The sequence below is a fragment of the Protopterus annectens genome, chromosome 8.part0 (genome assembly GCF_019279795.1).
Source record: "Protopterus annectens isolate FY-2018-M chromosome 8.part0, PAN1.0, whole genome shotgun sequence".
Taxonomy (NCBI): Eukaryota; Metazoa; Chordata; order Ceratodontiformes; family Protopteridae; genus Protopterus; species Protopterus annectens.
The window spans coordinates 1,264,269,064-1,264,284,764 of NC_056741.1; positions in this window are offsets into that span (position 1 = coordinate 1,264,269,064).

Consider the following 15,701-nt stretch of genomic DNA (forward strand, 5'->3'; position numbering starts at 1 on the left):
GTATTAGGTTTTTAAATACGTTTCTTTAAATATTAATTGAGTGTAATTAACTTAAAGAGATTTTATGTATATAATTTGTACCAGTGCTTTTATCTGATGAAGTCTAGTCATTAGACGAAAGCGCTCATTCTTTGTGTTTTGTGGAAACTATAAAGTATTTTTATACCTACGTGGTGTCCAAGACTCTGTATATTTAGTGCCATTGTGCTGTAACTCAGAGCAGATCTGAGTGTTGCAATTGAGATTCTTGACATAGCTATAGAATGCTTTATAGTTGTCTTTAGAATCAGTGGCGATTTTGTTTTCATAACTAGCTTTGGAGGATTTTATGAGGGATCTCAGCTTCTTACTGAGGCTGACCAGGGTGTTCTTCCAGTCATGGGATTTTGCAACAGTTTCTTTCTTCTGTTGTAGAGTTTGTTTATGGCAGGGGACCACCAGATTGGCGTCCTTTTTCTGAAGGATAGCATCTTGGTTGTGTTAGGGACAGCATGATCCATGCACTCGTGTAAGTGCTTATAAAGTGCATTTGTGTAGCAGTCATATCTCTATTGTCCGTCCGCATGGGTGTCGTGAAGTTGGCTTCGGAGAAATTTTTTAGAGTGGTTTCCCTAATGGGGGGTGGGGGTGGGATGTGGCTGTCTAGGCTGATTAGCTTGTGGTCAGATCTGACCAACGAGGAATTGACCTCTGGTGTGGAACACCAGTCGCCCATGTTGTTGGTAATGACCATGTCTAGGATATTGCTGCCCCTGGTGGGGATGTGGATAAGTTGATCCAAGGCATTTGAATTTATGAATTCCAGAAAACGTTGAGCAAAAGACTTGGTACACAAGTAGTTTTCCCAGTTAATGGTGGGGTAGTTGAAATTGCCCATTATTAGGGTGTTGGGTTGTACCCTAATATTCTCCAGTGTATCAAGAAATGAGGAGTGGGAATCCTGGGGCATCTGTAGCAAGTTACAGTTTGGACTGCGGTCTTACTCGGAGTTAGTTGCACTTGGATAATCTCTGATGCATTATGCTGAGCAGCTAGCCTGGAGGTGTGGATATTCTTAATGAATATGGACAAGCCTCCATCTTTAGTGTTCTGGTCCAGGTTAGATGGCCAAAAGGTGTGGTATGAATTATAGCCTGGCAATGCAGGGGTATCTCTGGAGCCTTGAACCAGGTCTCTGTCACTGCACAGTTGTCGATGTTCGCCATTTTAAAGAGTGCCTAGAGTGAATTCTAGCATTGCGTAGCATTACCCTCAGATTTTGCTTGCTTGTACCTGTTACTGTGGTGAATTTGTCATTTGAACCTTGCATAAAAAAGGCACTATAGGGGTGGTAAGAGCCTTAGCCAGTATCCGGAATCGCAATGGCAACAGGTGCAGGCTTAACCAATGTTTTTATACCATGTCTAATTTATTATATGTCTTAATTTATTATAATTATTTAAATTGCAGATGTTTTTGTTTTATGTTTTTAAGACTGTAAAATTATTGTTCTTAAAATGTTCTGTAATAATTTGTAGCTTTTCTCCCCAGGCCTCTGCTGAAAATGGGTTTCCACCCAGTTGGACTTTCCCGGTAATCAAATATCAAATAAATAAAACACAGCAATGGTGTTGTGGTCAAGAAGACAATGAATTACAACTACCTGAACATTTTCCTACAGGCATTACCTAAACATCGTCCTGTAGGCATTACAATTCTTTTAAAGCTAGTTCAGCAGTTTGTAAGCAAAACATAATGGTGTCCATCAAATTACTGACACTCTTCGATACTCCCATTTGCCAGCTGTGACTTCAGGTAGATCCTTACAAATGTGGGTTACTCTGGACTTGTTAGGCATGCTAATAATGTTCCTACTTTTAGAGTGGTACAGATGGTCCTTGTTAAGGATGTTGTGGCACTTGAACAGAATAAATTTATTTTGCTAGTGTCTGGGTTAGAGTTCTCAGTTTCAGAACTTTGTAGCACTTTTATATACATTGCACTTCACAGGCACAGCACTCAGAAATGGGAAGTCTGCTCTTCATGCTTTCAGAATAATTTTTGTAGTGAATTACATAAGATTACTTGAGATTCTGTAGCAGCCAAGAAGCTGAACTAATGTCAGTCTTCAGTGTTAGTTTTTTTTTTTCATTTTATCATTATTTTTTGTGCATTTTTATGAAAACAAATACAGGGTCGCTTCTGCGTTTTTAGTTCCTCTTGTCCAGTTCCTTCTTCTGTAAGATTTTTGGAGGTAGAGTCATAGTCATTTCTGCAGTTAGAAGACTTCCCTTGGTATTCCTATCCTGTTTCATGTTGGAATGGGACTGTATTGGCTGTAGCTGACAGACTGACTGCGGCTTAATGCCTGTGCCTCCATCCATCACGTGGCATTTACCATGATGTTAACTTAAGAATATTCCTGTTGCCGTTCTTCTAGCGTCCCTTAGATGAGCTGCTGAAGCAGGATTGTAAAGCATACTTATCTTCCTCATTTCAACTAAAGAACATAAGAGGTTTTCTTTTTTCTAGATAACTGGCTGTTTGTCAGAGTCTAAAAAGGCTTTAAATGAGGCCAGATATTGTCCAATGAAATCTTTTCAGTAGCTGTATGTCTTGATCTGGTTATTCCAGTACAGTTACTCAGCAGTATGAGTTATTTTCAGTTCACAGATGTGCGCTCTTTAATAAGTGTTGAGATTGCATTGTGCTCATTATTTGGATAATTTGTAAGAATGGATATGTTTACCCTTAAGTTCATAGTGGTTTAACCTTGTCTTTGCATAGCTGTTCGTCTGTCACCCTTCCTCCAAGCTGCAATAGCCATGAATGATTTGACTGCAGGTAGTGAGTCCCACTCAGTACTTGTGCAAAGCAAAAGTACCTTTAAAGAGAAGACGTTTTCCTTCATGATCTTCTGTATAAACTGCAGACTGCAAACCCTTGTAAAGCAGTCCAGACTGGGCACAGTCTCCTTCAGAAAATACTCTGTTCTTCCCTCCACCAGTCAGTCCATATGCCTTACATTTCACAGAACCATTAGCTCCGAGTGCACAAAAAATAAATATGTTAAATTGTCAGGCACACAGCTGCTATACAGTTTAAAATAGTTTGACCTGAAAATCTTCTTCCCCTATTTTAATCTGAGTGCCAGTCTCATGGCTGTAGCACTTTTAGTACAAGAACGGATGAAGTTCCTTTCTTGGTTAAGCAGACTGTTAACTGATTCTTGGCTCTGGACCACAAGATATGGTGAGTTGTCTTTGACTAATTAGTTCTTTATGATATTTATCGCTAGACTCAGTCTCTCTCGAATAAAAACAGTTTAATGGAGTTAACTGTTCTGTAATGGATGCTATTATCAGTAGACCATGTGATGGGAATGTCTGTCCATGTACATTGCCCTAGTAGACCTGTTGAATAAGGCCTTCTCCTCCCTTGTGAATGATCACTTTTCAGGTTGTTTTCAGAATATTCAGAGCATCTGTAGTCATTGCAAAATACCAGAATTTCTGTTCTCTTGGCCATTCTGCAAGGAGCACATTTGCAAATCTTTGGCTTTGTGGATTCCTGTATTCCTTCCCCTGTTAGACTGATCTTGACTTCTTTCCCATGCCTAGCAGCAGTCAGCTAACCTGATTCCGCTGCCCCTTTCTGAGTAATCTTGCTTGGTTCCTGACATTTCTGCCCTAAGTGAAGGCTTCCCACTTCAGAGCTTCAGTACTCCAAACAACTTCTGACCCATCCTTCAGAAACCATTTACCCATTCTTTCAGAGCTTCATTTTAATTACCTGAATTCTCTTGTTTCCTTAATTGCAAGATAATCATTAATTTTACTTTGTATAAATCCTAAGACCAGCTTATTCATCATCAGTGCAAAAGGCTTACAGTCGTACATGAACCAGAGTTTAATACTTATAACTGACAGAACTATTTTTTAGCCCCACTTACCATCAAACCCTCCCACTTCATTTATTCCTTCTCAGAGTGAGATTAGTCCCTTCCAGTACTTGACCAAGGCCAGAGCTCTACAACCCATTAGTTTCTTGATCAGAGTGAGACCCTAATGGCCCCTTTGTTTCCCTTAGAGGAGAGTAAGGCGCTAGCAGAAAGTTGTCATATGTGTGAGGCACTCACCCCCTTGACCTGCTCCCTATCATGGCTGTGATGTGTAGTCACACATGCTATTTCCCTTGCTTCTTATTACATAAATGTCACTCTAGTCCATCCTGTTGCCTGCCGCATACCTCAAACTCCTCTAGATGTCAGCAGGGTAGTGTCTGAACTGGCCCCATCCTCCCAGGAAGGGCAAGTTATTGTCAGCCACTTACTCCTACCCTTCTTTGCCTGGCTCTTCCAGCTTCCCATGCTGCTGATTTAACGAGTCATCTGTAGCATAGCTTGAGCTTTATCCCTGCCTGCTACAGATCTGTACATGGCCAAACTGCTTTTGGACAGCATCTGTAGTCCTTTCACGTTTTAGACAACTTTTTCCCTTTTTCTTTTTCAGAATTAAATTTTTTTGTTGCTGACAAAGTTCATTTTCTTTGTTTTTCATTTTCATGATGGAGGATGGGCACTTATGTTTTTTTTTTTTTTTTTTTTTTGGTAAGGTTTTCAGGACTTAACTGTAAAATTATTCAGTTTAACCATACGTTCTTTTCTCTGGTGGGATTTACGATTTAAATTAGAGGAATAAATGTTTGAACAGTGTAATGTTTAGAGCTTATGTTTTGTCATGGAAAGCTTGTACTTGTGATCCCTTCAGCCATGTATGTTTTAGAACTATCATTCTGGAAGACCGTGTCCTTGATATTCTCAAAGAAAGGGTATTTTTCAGAGTATGTACTCTGTCTTTATGCCTTGATCAAGAGGTTCTCACACACTGTTTATTTTTTTCTTCTTCCATATGAATGAAGATGTTTGCCTTCCGTGCACAGTGAATATGCACAGACAGGTCAGCTGTAGTATTTTTAGAGTAGCTCCTTTCTGAAGCATCCCCTACTGAAAAAAACATAGAAAAGTCTCCATGTGGTCTTTCTGCAATACACTGACTGGACATATTTCATGTTAGGTAATAGTAAAAAGCACTTGAATGTAGGAGTAATGGTAAACTCCAGTATAACACTTTTTGAATGGGTCAACCAAGAGTCCAGTTTGCACATTAGTATAATAGAAGTGAGGGCTGTACTGACCTTTAAGGCATTTCAGTAATCTCTGCCTTGTGCAGTTGCCACCCAATGTAATAAGATGGCAGAGGTTTGTTCTATAAACAAATGGAGTTGGACCTACGTCTGCCTTTTCAGGAGATCATGAGAGCATGGGAGTGTGATTTTGCCTGCGACTGCTTTCTAATTGCTGCCCTTATCCTAGGTCTAGCCAGTTGTCTTGCATATGGGCTCAGCCATTGTTTTCTGATGCTGCAGTAATCTCAGTCTGCCAGTAGCTCAGACCCTTTTCTCATTGCTGGGGAAAACCTTTATAGGGACCTTTTTCCATCCCTTTCCCACTAGAAATACAGCAACTACTTTCCCTTTATTCCTTCCTTGATTTCCTTGAAATGCAGTCCTCCAGAAGTGACCACAAGATGTCCTCACACCTTTCCTGTTGCCACTTATCCCAGAACTCCTAGGAGGCCAAAACAGACAAAGCCAGTCATTCTTATAACCCCTTTCTGACCCATCAAGTTTGGTTCCCACTCCTTTTTCCCTTGAGGCATTGCCTCCTGCAGCCCTCCAAAATCTTATTTCTGACCCAGCCAGCATCACCCAGACCTTCACTTCCAGAAGTTAACACATGATTTCTTCAATTACAGTGATGGGAAGAGATATTTCTTACTCATCCAGGATGGTCCAAATCCTAACTTCTGCCAAGAGACTTGCTGGTAGGAACAATTTACCATAACAGATGGCTCTGATCTGTGCAGTCCATCTCAGCTGATGGAAATGGACCTATTCTTAGTACCAGCCCATAGAATTCTGGATTATCTTTTCCATATTTGTGACCCAGGGCTAAGTTTTTTCCTTGGAAGGCGTTCATCTGGCTATCATTATTAATTTCCCCATGGAGTAAATTTTGCGTCTCTGGATTCTCTTAAGGCATGCAAAACTTTCTTGAAATGGATTTTTCAGTTGCATTATCTATTGTATCTCCTGTTCATTCCTAGGGGCTTTATTTTATTCTGGAGAAAACTCTTTCTCACTCTGAATCTAACATAAAGTGTTTTGCTTGGAAGACTTGGTCTTTAATGGCTGTTACTTCAGCAAAAAGGACATTAAAGTTGCAGGCCATATTTGTTAATCATCCTTTATCATTTTAGCAAAGACGGTATTATTGCATACCAGTTGTTCTTCATGGCCAAAGTTGCTACAGAAGGTTGTATACATCAGTCTCCAGTTAGTCCCCATGGGATCCTGGTGACCATTCTTGTACTGACTGTGGGTTTGATTCCCACCACTGCCAGCCAGATACCACACCAGATACATATGAGACTGTGGCTACAGTCCTTGGATTTACTCCCATAGGTTATGATGGCTAACAGAGGAATGGACTCTTGAATAGTACCACCAGACAGGTTAAACTAGAAAAGATGTGTTCAGATCTGATTCACTAAACTCACCAAATGCATTCTGGCCTCAACAGCATGCAAGGGGAGTATGTGCTGCTATCCTGGGTATTGACATCCAGACTAGGATTCTGCTGTGATCACTTAATGAGCTGAATTTTTGACCTAGCACTTCAGTACTGTTTCACACAACTCTCTCTGTAAATTTGTTTTCCAGCCCCCTTACCCATAGTATCTTGTCTTTCAAAATAAATTATTAATAAGCATGCATGCACAATAAATAAATAAACAGAAGACTGGTAGAATTCTTAAAATTCCACACAGCTTTGATCCTGGCAATGAGGTGCTGCTATCACTCTTGATTATTGGTCTAGAAAGCCACCAACTACCATGTTGCTGTTGATCAGTACCCCAAAAATAAAAATGCAAAATAAACTGTAAAGAATTCTGGCCAATTAGAGGTGAATACCAGAAACTTGCCAACCTACAGTGCTAAGTAATGTCCTGTCCTTGGATAATAAATAATTCATAAATGTGTACCAGCCACAATATCGTTAAAAATGAATAAATACAACTTAATTTAGAAAACAAAAAAGTTAGGACAGTGCTGATACAAATTAAATATGCAGAGGTTAATGCATTTGCACAGTGAAAGAAAATAATTGCATATAATACTTAAAACAGGTAAATACTCTGACTTTTATCTCGATTACTGAAGCCCTAACTTCTTAGTTACTAGCAAACTGTACAGGTGAATTATAGTATAGCATTTTACATAGATGTTTCCGCAACAACGCCTAAGCAGGCCTTAGTTTTCACATTTTCAGCACAACATAAATATTTTAGCTTATTGTCTTTTTCTCTCAGGAACTAGAGGCAAGTACATCATTTTTCATTGCATACAGAAGAAACAGCTGCTGTGAATACAGGATTTTAGAAACTGCTACTAACTGCTTGAATCTGGCTCATTTTGCAACTTTAAATTTAAGAGACTGCATCTCTTTTATAACTTCCCATGCAATTGCAGGCAAACAGTTAATTCAGAAACATGTCTGACAGTGCATTTTCCAGCCAGATGAAGTTACAGGCTTTAAAATATTTTTATTCCTTCAGCTTAACTATACATTTTCCCTGGTCTGATTTAAGATTAAAATTAGACAAAAGTGCCACCCTTTGAACAGCGTACAGTTATGTCATCTTACAAAGGCAGTTTCACAGTCCAGACTTTGCTGTAGAAAAATGTATTTTAAATTTCTCTACCCTGGCATCACCGGGGGTAAACGTTTGTTGCTTCAGTCTAGGACTGAGGCTGGCAGGTAGTTGCTCAGTCTGTAATACCTTCTCAGGCTGCAGTTTTACTATTCTGATGAAGCCTCCGTATAGTGGGATGAAATTGCTTAATAATTTATATTTTATAAAATAAAGGTGGGTTTTTGTGGTCTTGGATCATTACCTTTTCTTTTTCCTTAGTTTTTTAGGTTTGGTTTATTTTACCTTGCTGAGTTTGTTCGGCTTCTGTGGGATAGTGTTAGAATGATGTCACCTTGTCCCATAATCTTGACGATCTCCTTGGAAGGGGGGTGGTATTTAGTTGTATTTAATCCAATGACGTTTCACATTGTTAATAAGGGAACAAAAATGCTTATTATTTACCATTGATTGTCTGTTACTTCCTTATTGAATCCTACAACCGTTGTCTACATTTGGAGCTAATAACTAATGTAAGCAAATGATGTATACATTGAAACTAAGTGAAAAAGTTGTTAGTAAATGAGAAATATATGGTACAATGTAAATTATATTTGTTAGCAAGACAAGGAAATGTGTAAGAATGATTAGATTAAATGCTAGTAGAATAAGGAATAATAACAGATCTTGACTTGTAAATAAGGGACTGTTTGAGAAAGTAGAATAATAGAATAAAAATGTGGAGAAATGTGTAGATGCAGGAAACGTCAGTTTTCAGACAGTATAGGTGATGTACATCTCTCGTCCCCTTTTCCATTCTCTTGCCAGTAACCCATTTATTTGGATTCCAGTGACCACAGGTTGCTTTTTGTTATATAGTTTGTATACTTTTCCTTTTTCTTCTCAGGTGTAATGAATATAGGTTGACAACCTTTGTCTCTTTTTTGGCCTTTAGTGAAGTTTTTTTTTTTCTGGTTAATACACTTTCTTCTCCCATTAGGGCATTTCTGCCTTGGTTTTCACTGAAGTCTTTATTCCTTCAGTTGTTTTTGGTGAATTTGTTCACTGTTGCTTCCTTCCATTTTTTATTGATTAGGATTTAACTGCCCTTAATTATTTTTGATTTATTTTCCTAATTCTTACCACTTCAGCAGTCAGATTTTTTCATGCCAGCAGTGTTTAGAATGTGTGTACTGTGAAAGTCCTTGCAAATCTTTCAGTGTTATGTTACTTGTGCCAGATTTAATAAGGTTTCTGTAAAGAAAGCTGCTGCTTGCTTCTTTAAGCAAGGTTTAGGTGATTTCTTAGGAAGATTCTCTACCTTGGTCTCTGGTTTGTTTCTTCATGTTGGTGGGAGGGATCACACCCTTCATCTTTGCCTCTCTCTCCTTTATGTCATTTCTCTCATCTGTTCCTGCTTTTCAGGAACACCCCTAATTGTAGCTCAGAATTGAAATCTGTCTCTCCTAAACTTTCTATTTTTCTAGATAGGGAGATGGTTTAAAATCAACAAGTCATTAAAGTCGCATGCATTTATTTTACCTCAGAAAGCACTGTTAAAGTCCCCTTATTCCATGAGCATTTGAAGTCAGTAGTACTAATGGTAGTGGTGCTGTGGTAGCGTTGTCGCCTCACAGCAAGATGTCCCGTTCGATTCTCAGCTAGAGAGTCTTCTGTGTGGAGGCATGCGTGAATGGGCATGCCTTCGCTGAAGGTTGTGCATCAGGGCTGGTAACTCGGCACGTAAAAATCCACTGCCAATCATTAGCAGACCGGAGGTCTGCTGTCGTGACCCCTAACCCGGGATACGCCGAAAGACACAACTACTACTAATGTTTTCAGAATTACCCTTATTTGGGATGTTTGTCCCACGTTATTTTTGATTCTATCCCTGATTCTGCCAATAAAAAGTGAGAGCTATGATTTCTGTTCTCCACTGAATCTAGGCCTTTTCTCTATTTATAGAAGTCGTTTTCCTTTGTTAAGTTAGCAAAGTCTATTAATCATGTCACTTTGTAGTATAATTCTGTTATAATAAGTTAACCTTAGTCGTGCCTTTTTTGCAGGAACCGATATCCAAGCTATTGTAGAGTAGTCCCTACTTGCTTTTCCTGCTCCCAGGTGTCAGGGGAAGCATTTAAAGCCTTTCCTGTCCATACCTGGGCTCAAGGCACCTTGAGTTCTCCCCTACAGTTCAGTGGTCATACAGCATCCTAGTTTACTTATTATGTTGAACTGGCCAGGGCTGTTCATGATGTTCAACAAAGGCAGGCAACTTTGATTTCCTCTGTCAGAATGTCAATCATGACGGTGGATCTGACATACGTGTGCTGCTTTCTCGTCAGGATTGGCTAAACTTCAGGGGTCATTGAATACTGCATTGCAGATACCAGAATGCCATCTTGTTTGCTTGTTTGAATTCAGGGCTTCCAGCCACTCCAGGTGTTAGACCTCTTTCTGTTGGTTCTAAACAGCCTCTAAATTGCCTGGTATGCAGTCTGGTATATCTGCCTCAGCACTAATCCTTGCTCAAGTATCAATGTTGACTCCTTTTACTCTTCTGTTGGCTGCCCAACACTTGCTTTGTTTCTGTAGGGCATGCTTTGGCTGTAGTGCTGACACAGCTGGCATGGACAACACCAAAGTCCATGGGACTGATAACTACTGTAGACTAACGTTAGGTGTAGGTATATTGAGTAGTCTGATACAGGGGGGTGCTTTATATCTTGCTCTGAGTCGGGATTTGCAAAGGATTATACCTTACCCCCTCAGGAGTGGCTCAAGGATCTGTGCTGTGTGTTTTCATCTTCAAACATGGGAAGTTTACCAGGAGTGTAACTGTGTGTCAACCCAGATGAACTTGCCACTCTGATGTTCAGATAAAGGATGGTGATGATTTGGTGTCTAGTTTGCCCACATTTTCTCCTAGAGGTCCCAGGTTTAGTGACATTTTAAAGATATCAGAGAGGCACTTTGGCCTCTAGGAAAAACTGTTCTCCTCATTCCAAACAGAAAAAAAAATTGTAGGGTACATGCAGAGTAAACTAGTATTATCCTGGGTGATTCTTCTTCATGTTGCTCTTATTGGTGGTGCAGTGGTGTAATGAGGTGCTGCACACATCTCAAATTGCATGCTCCAAGAAATCATTCATGTTCCTTGACAGACTGTTGTTTCTGGGTGGTGGGATAGCTATGGTAACCGGAAAATGGTGAGTTGACTTTACTCAGTTCTTTACTGTCATTGCCACCCAATATGGTAACTCCATAATGTCGATCGTTAAGAATAATGCCTACAAAGGTCCAGCTCTGTGCTGCAGATGGATAAAGCCCTTACTGCACCCCAGACAACCCAAGTTCAACTAGTGAAACAGGCTGTGGAGGGACTGGAATGGGGAAGAAGAGTCAGACACCAACTTGCCCATCCTGCGTAGGCTTGCTGCAGTAGCGGCATTAAAGCTGGACAGGCTCCATGCTGCAGGTGGAGGACTGCTTTGTCAGGAGGTTGCACATAAGTGGAAGCTTGCATGCACCTCTAGTAGGCAGCAACTGCAGTGCTTGCAAGTTTGGAAGGGGGTGAGGGTACACTACCTAGCAGCGGTGTGATGCAGCTGCGTCAGTCTCCTCATTGGGCCTGGTTTTAGGCTATGCTTATTCCTGAGGGAGGCATTACTGGTCCAGTAGACCCAGTGAATGAGGACAGAAGCTGGTGGCAGATGATTGCCAGCTGCCAGGAGGGGAAGCAACAAAATAAATAATATGTGGTAAAAGCACATTCCTCTGCCATTTTTCTGTTGATCTGTCTTTTAGCCTACGGCAGGCAGAGGAATCTGAAGTGCTGCTAGCTGTAAGTTTGGGAATATTAAATGGGCTGGCCTGGAGAGGTTTGTTCAACTCCTAACATCATAGCTGACTTTTGTAACTACTGCACATAATCTGATTAACAGCTCCTGGGAGTCCCTTTAGACCACTAGGATTGAAGTGGTAGTTACCGAATGTTTATATGTATCTAGATGTAGGGAACTGCAACTGGTGTTGCTGACATAAACCTCTGTTCCTAATGGCTAACATGTTGGTATCTCATTTGGATGAGGTCAGGGATAGGAGTGTCTTCCATTTATTTCTGTCCTTAAGTACAAGGAGGTGTATCAGACTTGTTTCTTTGTAGTTTCTGTAATTAATGCAGCATATCATTTCACCTGGTTAATTGTGATCCCTACTCAGAGAAGTAGCCAGGGCAGGAAATCACTGTGCCAAAGGCTGTCCTTAGCATGTAGCACAAGAGGACAGTTGTCCATTTATGGGACCTCTCTTATACTCTGTAAGTAGAGACAAGCCATCAGTACTATCATGCATTTGATGAATATCCAGAAGGCTGCAGTGAGACTAAATGGTAGGGCCCTAATTTGGTTCTTACCAGCATTTATTTTGAAGTGAAAAGTCTTTTTGAGTCCCTGGTCATCTTCGTGTGTCATTTAATGCCCTGGAAATCCAGGGAATACATCTTGTCTCATCTTCATAGATGTGAAAGATTTTAATTAGGCTGGCCATGTCTAAGTACCTTTGTTTTAGGGAATAAGGTGTTTAGACTACTAGGTTTAATTTTAGTCGTGGCTGTTTTGAAAGTATTCTTGCTGCTGTTAGTCTGAAAGGCACACTGAATGGATCTTTTGTGAGAACCTGTTTCACCTCCTTTCTCATCTGAATCTCCAGATGGGTAACATGCCAGGGGAGACAGAGGGACATTTTAGCCTAGAAATTCTTAGAATAGAGAATATAATAATCATATATTGCTCCTTTGTCAACTTGATTGGATATTTTTGTATCACTAGGAGAGATGCAAGGAAATTGTCCCCAACCTGTGGTAAGGGACAGGTGAAATCGGGAGTCACAAGTGTGGTAATCCCCTTGAAAGTGTGTGACCTCTCTGTTTTCATCACCTCCCTAGATATTGGCCCAGTGGCATTCCTGGTACATCTGGGATGACAAATCGTATCTGGCTAATTTAGGTGCCTTCCACTTTGTGTTCTGTGGAGTGAGTAAAAAAAAATGTGAATTTCTATGCCTCCTTTGTGTCCTTCACAGTGAGAGCTGAGGATAGTAAAACATTACATGAATGGCTGGTAGTGATTTCTTTTTCATGCCCTTGAGGTGTTGACCTGAATAGCAGGCCACCCTTAGGATACATTTATGAACAGCACCATAAGTGTTGTCAACATAGATATGAGGCACACTTAGGAGCACTGTTTCATGGCTATGCCAGATCTCAGAGATGTATATAACTCATGCCATTAGGCTGACCACAGTCAGTGTTGAAGTGTGGCTGAGGAGTTTCATTTGAGGGCTGAGGCAGGCAGGCTGTTTGTTTCCTAACAGATGAGGTTGGTTGTCTAGTGGTGTCAGCAAGAAGTCACTTAATCGGGCCACTGCCAGACCATGGTTCCTGAAATAGGGCTTCCTTGTTTGCCTTTTGTTTAAATTTTTAATGAGCACCAAGTATTAAAAATTCTTTGTCATGCTTCCACCTGGAGGCCGACGCAACTATGGGCTGGATTCACGATGGCTTGCATGGAGTCTATGAGTAGAGTAAGACTCCATGCAGCCATCATGTCCGACGAGCGATCCACGAACAGCCTGTAGGTGTGTGTAAGAGAGCTCCTAACATGTCTCCTACACGGAGAGGGCTGTGATATGCAAATTACCTCACTTGCAGCCGAAAGGCATGCAAATGAGGTAAATTTGCAATCCAGGAAGCAGAAACCTGTCCGAGTAGGAGACGTGTTTGCTGCAGAAATGTACTCAGTTGACAACCGAGTACCTTTCTGCAAATAGCACAATGGAGCCTTGCCAGCTCCAAATAAAGGTTGCATATGGTTGAGGAAGCATGCCTGTGGCCATTGGAAAGTTTCCCTGATGCAAAATTAAAATAATTTTTTTTCTGGTGATTTCCGATGTTTAAACGTAGCGCAGGGCTGTGCAAACGGGGTGCACTATAAAAATAATAAAATAAGGCAATAAAAGCGACAACCATGGAATTTATGAAAATTGTCACATTTCAATGTAAGGGAATAGCAGGCTGAAGACAACATGGCCACCGAATAGGGGTTGCTAAGGGGAGAAGCCCTGTCTAAGACATGTAACCAAGTATTAGTAGGCAATCCTATGTAAATGAGTGTTAGGATAGTGAATCACACTTTTACATAGCAAATGAGCACAGTCAGTGGAGTGTAGGAGTAGGATATGGGGAGGAACAGAGTAGGAGATAGGTGACATCACAAGGGGGTATGTATGAAAGTAGTGCAGCTCATTGGAGGACAGTGGCATCTGTTAGGTGTCAGACATCATGGAAAGAGGTGTGTCAACAGGTAGGCCAGGGAAAGCCAAGAAATGGAAGGGGTATACTGTGGATAACACCAAAGATGTGCTTCAAGGATGCATCTGCCGTCATAACATATGGGTTGTCCTGCCTCAGGCAACTGATCGTCGGTTCGAAAAGTCACCGGTCTGGCCACTGCTTCAAATCCGTAGCGCCCGCCTACGATGTCAGATAAATCCGAGGTGCTCAGCATGCCATTTCCTTTTCTTCCTCGATCTTTGCCGCAGCAGAAGCAGTTCAGCAAGCTATTAGCAAGTGATCCTCGGTCCAGATCCTGTGATTCAGCTAACAAGAACTTCCAGCTGGCACTTTCTTACCTCGGCCTTGTCAGATAAAATAAATAAAGATAAAGTTTGTAATTTTAACTCTAAATAAACAATAACCTCTCCACTCTTACTGCCTCCCCCCTGCAGGCCCAGACCACGGCGGCGTCGCCTGTTGTTCAAGTGCTTCCTTCTCTTTCAACCCGGCTTACGCGGCTGTCGGGGTTGAGGAGTTCCCTACGGATTTTCTTTAAGACTGGTAGATAAGAGATGCCGACAGAGACTCCGACTTGGAATTTGAACGGAAAAGGAAGGAAAAAAACTCGACACTCTCGCCCACCGGTTGAATGACCGTGAGAACACAGTTAGGCCCCAAGTGAGTGTCTTAGCGTTCGACCTTGGTATCCACTCAACCCACCACCACCGCAAACCACCAGTAACCCCACCACCCATGACTGGAGGAACTCTGGCTGAGATTAACTGGGAAACCAGGAATACTGAAACCAGTGACACTCCAATGTCGACACCATTGGCAACTGGACTGCCACGTGGTGCAGCATTAGTGCCTTAGACATCTAGGGCTAAAGCTTTTGCTAGCTTCCAGGGCTAGCTAAAGACTACTTGCTAACCTTCTTCCTAGCCTCCTAGAGATCACCTTCTTTTCTTATAGTTCTCCAGCCTTGTGCAGGCAGAGGATCTCACCTCTTAAGATTAGAGTTCACAGCCTCACCAGGAGCTCTCAACTCACATCAGACAAAACAAATGCCCAGGATGGAGCCTCCTGTGGAACCTTATCATGAGAGTCTGGATTCTGATCTGTGTGATTCTGAGGATTCAGGAGGCTTAACTCACCGCCCCTCGAGGATTCTGGAAGAATCTGGTTTGAGAGAGCTTGACCTGAAGCAGCTCTTTTTTTCTGAGACCCCACTACACTCTACTTTATGAGAGAGCATTTTCAATGGCAGGGTTAGAATTTTCTCTCCTGGCTAGAAAGAGATTACATTTGTTTTACATTTATTGATGAGTACCTGCCTGCTGTGTTTCCTGTTTTGAATGTTGTGGTGATGTGTACACAATGATAGCCCGTACAGCCCCTGATTCTCACCCCTCCGGCTCCTGCCAAGCCTGGCATATGCCTCACAGATTGGGTCCCTCAGTCTATTTACCACTGTTCAAGGCCCTCCCAAGACAAAGATACTATTTCTCAGGGCCCAAAAGGAAAAGATGCAGAATCTGAGAGCCTATATACTTCTGCAACTCTTTCCTAGGATGGGGAAGAAGAATTTTCCACTAGGACTCTGACATGAGGGCATTGAATTGTCAATTTGATAT